This window comes from Gossypium hirsutum, chromosome A10, assembly GCF_007990345.1.
Source record: "Gossypium hirsutum isolate 1008001.06 chromosome A10, Gossypium_hirsutum_v2.1, whole genome shotgun sequence".
NCBI classification, from domain to species: domain Eukaryota; kingdom Viridiplantae; phylum Streptophyta; class Magnoliopsida; order Malvales; family Malvaceae; genus Gossypium; species Gossypium hirsutum.
The window spans coordinates 64,113,831-64,118,560 of NC_053433.1; the positions used below are offsets into that span (position 1 = coordinate 64,113,831).

Below are 4,730 nucleotides of genomic sequence, written 5' to 3' on the forward strand. Positions count from 1 at the left end.
ATGTGAGAGTTGTTGATGAGTGATGAGAGAAATTTGGCTTGTACTTTTATGATTCGAGATCATTCCATTTATATACATACATATACATGTTTGTTGCACATTAAATATTAAGGTAAGATTACGACTTATTTCATGAAGTGTTTTGGGTAGACAATATTGAATGATATTGAATATCGTGAACTTGGACTGAATTGAATATAATATAAAAGAGTATGATATTATTGATATATGATATCTAATACAAAAATCATGTGAATTATGTGTTGGAAAAAATCCTGTTCGAAAATATTATCTTACACAGTGAAAAATTAAAATTTTGAAAATTGAGGCGGTTTGTGATATTTTTAATAAAAAACTTTTCCTGAAATTGCACTTGTGTTTTGGGCTAGACGGATCTTTGTCGTTCCTGACTTTTAATCAAACTACCTTTTATGTTGTTATCGAACCACAAATTATTGCGAGTGTGAGCTCGAACAAATTCAAATCAAATACAGAACCAAAAATTATTTACTTTACTTTCAATGATAAAGTAAAATTGTCTCTCTAATAGAAATCAGTAGAACTGTTATTCTGGAAAAATAAAATTTATACTTAGAAACAAATTCTCACTATTTTGTGCTAGAATAATAATATTTTAGAGTTTTGTATAACTTATTATTTTTTTAGCCTTACCGGTGTCATCTATTTATAAGGAGAAGAAGTGAAACCCTTGTTAAATTAGTTGAAGCATTTAATGTTTATTTAATAGAAAAACAATTAACTAGGAGAGAAAGGGGCTAATAGGGTGTGTCTCCCCCCTCATATGTATTATGATAGAGATTCAGGCCTCTCCTATATTAGGTCCAATTATATGTGCTTTATTGATATTTAACACATCACTTTATAATTTAATCCAACCCAATACGTGTTTTTCTATTTCCCAAAATAAGCATTATAAATTAATTTAAATTAAATAATTTTCTCAACTCGATTTTGATTTCGTTAAATTCATTGTAACTTTGCAGTAAAAGAATTTAATAGAACATATATTTAATTTTTTCTACATTCAACGGATTCATAATGACTAATTAATTTAATTCCATTTTTAAACTTCAACAAAATTAATTAAATAATAGTTTGAAAAACCATAAAATTAATTATCAGGTCATTTTCATACTTAAGGGAAAAACCACATTCATTTTCGAATGTTACCTATTTCTCTAACATCCAATTGAACCATCTAGAATTTCATCGGATACTCAGGAAAGCTCACACAAAGTGTGCTTAAACATATAACCGTAACCTTTCCTTTACAGCATTGCTCACACGAGCTATGGGTTGGAATGTAAGCTACACAATGTTGCTCACACAAGTTGTGGAGTATCCGCAACAAATGGATGACCTTAGCCATCGGTAGGACATTCAAGACCAGCACCCTAAACATGAAATCCCTAATGACATGTCATTTGTATCCTATGAATTCCTAAGGTTCAACCGGGACTCAATAACCGTCATAACATTGATTTGGATATACATCATTCGTTTACATTTTGAATACATAATAACATACATGTGAATAGCATAAATATAACAACCGTTCATACGAACTTACCTCGACAACTAGGGAGTAGAAGTTAAACGAGCTATTCCAGAGTTTTTGCTTTTCCTCAATCTAGGTCCGTACGTGGTCTATCTTGATCTAAATGAAAAAAATTCAATCCATTTGATACCCTTACTATTTAATTTAGTCCACATTTCATATTTATGCAAAATTACTATTTTACCCTTAACATTTTAACTTTTACAATTTAGTCTTTAAGCTCAAAAATTAAAATATAAGCATTTTAATCCCCCATTCAAGCTAAAAAAATATACCAGAGACTTATATCAACCCATACAAACCATCATTTGATAAATTTTCCATGAACTTTTACCATTTTTACAAATCAATCCCTAAATGCAAGTTTCATAAAAGATCACTTTACAAAACTTGTTTATTTATTAACAAGGACTCATAATCTACCATCAAACATCAAGAATTATTCAAAAAAATTCATGGAATAACTCTCAATCTTTAATAGTTTGGAAATCATTAAGCTAAAAAACTTAAAAAATATAGAAATCATTAAAAATAGGGTTGGAAAACATACCATGCAAGCAAGAAAGCTTGGCAGAATACTCTAGCTAGCTCCAATGGTGTATTTCTGGTTGATTTGACAAATGAAGAAGATGATACCATCTTTCTTTCCTTTCAGTTTAAGTTAAATTATTAATTTACTATTTTGACCTTATTTTTTAACTTAAAAAATCACTTAAATTGTGTCCATAAATGTCCACTAGCTATATGAATCATATAATTACCATTTAAATCTATTCACTTTAAAGTTTCATAGCCATTTGATCCTTTTAATTAATGAAACTCTACTTTTACACTTTTTATGTTTTAATCCTTTTCACTTAATTAATCATGCAAACATCAAAATTTCTTAATGAAATTTTAACACGACCATACTAACATCCCATAGACATTAAAATAATAATAAAATAAAAATTTACTCATCGAATTTGTGATCTCAAAATCACTGTTCTGATTTCATTGAAATGGGCTATTAAAGTAGGGCTGGATAGACGTTTAATACCCTATATAATGTGTTGGGATGGTCGAAGATGGTATGCACCCAATGGGATAGTAAACTGCATCTATATCTGATCTATTTTGCATCTGTATTAGATCTGTTCTGCATCTTACCTGAACGGTTATGATATTACTAAGTGTCATTTGTTTCTAATTCTGTTTCTAAAATTGAGCAATTACTATCATATCTTTATTGATGTTTTGCCTATATATTGGTTACACACGTTGAGTTATAAACTCATTTTATTTGTTGACTACTTTTCAGGTAACCCACAGAGTTAGGAGGCTTGACGTATCGGGACCTTGGTCATATTTCCTTTCTAGACATTTTATTGTTTGCTTAACTTTGAATTAACATATCTTTTATTTTGGATTTCGGTTTTTAACTTCTAATTTCCATGTTGGTTTGACTGGTTTGGTGTTTTCTAAACAACGAACTTTAAATTCCTTTAATGTTGATTTTCTTAAACATTTTGATGTAGCCTCTAGACTTCTTAACGTCTAGGCTAGGTATGGGGTGTTATAATTATTTTTTTATTCATGTATTATTTATTTTTATCAAATAATACTAATTTTATAATAAAAACATGTCTTTAATTATTATACAAAAAATTTTTCCTTAATAAATTTTAAATATTTATTATGTAATAAAAATTTAATTAATACATAAACTACTTCTTTAATAATAATTGTAATAGCCCAAATTTAACCGGCCTGAAAACCAAATAAAAAAGGGATAAATAAATAAACAATTGTTTATTTAACAGTCCAAGTCCATGTTACAAAGCCCAAACAGTGGGCCCAAAATTTACACTATTGACCCAAACAGAATACCAAGCCCAAATCAAAATGGCCTAAAAGCCCAAGAGACTTTAGGAAACAGGAAACCCTAGGGTTTCTTGAAGACTACAACGCCGCAGTAGCTTCTGGAAGCCTCGGGGAGCATCTGTTCAACTCCCTAAATCGAGGCCATCAATGCACACTGGCACGCCATCAATGCGTTGTCCAGTAGCTTGTCCTTCTCACAACCGTTCAGCGCCGAGATCTCAGGCCTCACCTCCGACCTGGGTACCTCCGTTGACGCTGAGATCCCCGCAAAAGAGGCTGTCTCGTGGTCATCAGTGCACAAATGGGTATCTGTCGAGATTCGAACCCATGATAGCAAGCCCAGCCACCGAAATCTTCGCGAGTCACCTGCAAGAAAAGGAAACAAACAGCAGATACACAAAAAAGGGTAGAGCAAGGAAAGGAAAGAAATCAAAACAAAAAGGGCAGTAGATATACTAGAACAGGAAATGGAAAGAAATCCTCCGATTTCTTTCCAAAATAGACAGTAGTTTAAGGCTATAAAGCTTCTCGCAAATCTGTAAAGAATGGGGGGGTTTTTTCTGGATAAATAGACACATAGATAAAAGCTAATATACAAAGGCGTAGGAAAACACATCACAAAAAAGGCATTGTACACCAAACCTTTGCAATAAAATTTCAGAAGGTGATTATTTTTCATATATATGTTTTCCCTTGTTTTGTTTTCCCCTTTTTCATGAATATATAAATCGTTTTTAAAGAAAATAGTAATATTTAAAAGGAAAAGGGTTTACCTGTGGAAGGACGAGGGTTTTTATTCCTCCGACCACCATGCGGGGCGGTGTTCGCGACGGCGCGTGTAGCGCGTGTGGTTGAATTGCTTGAAGGCCGAAGGCCAAAACCAAACCTCTCTCTTCCTCTATTCAGAGAGTTTCGAACTTTTTTTTTAAAGAATGGTGTAAAATGATTTTTAAAGCTTAAAATTTAACTTATATAACTCGGAAGAAATGATGCCGTTTTGGCTTAAGTATAAGCCTAAAACGACATCGTTTTAAGACCTGAGGATGGGGGGATCCGCGTGTTTTTGAAGATTGGGATAATTACCCAATTAGTCCCTCCACCTTTTTTTATTTACAATTTTGTTTATATTTTATTATGATTTAGCCCTGATATTCTGCTTCGGTTTTAATTTAGTCCTTGTAGTAAATGTTTTAAGTCTTGGATTAAAACGACGATTTTTATGGACAAGGGAAAATTTCCCTATGAGTCCCTAAGATTTTAATCGTCGTTCCCAATTAGGGTCGATCTC

At 31.9% G+C, this 4,730-nt stretch overlaps 1 long non-coding RNA gene across 1 annotated transcript; it reads right to left on the reverse strand.

Annotated features, from left to right (window-relative positions):
* Positions 1-3,331: 3,331 nt before the first annotated feature.
* LOC121208451 (uncharacterized) lies at positions 3,332-4,361 on the reverse strand. Its single transcript, XR_005903507.1, has 2 exons — positions 4,216-4,361; positions 3,332-3,808 (listed from the first exon to the last, which is right to left on the reverse strand). It is a non-coding gene; the product is annotated as an uncharacterized lncRNA (long non-coding RNA).
* Positions 4,362-4,730: the final 369 nt, after the last annotated feature.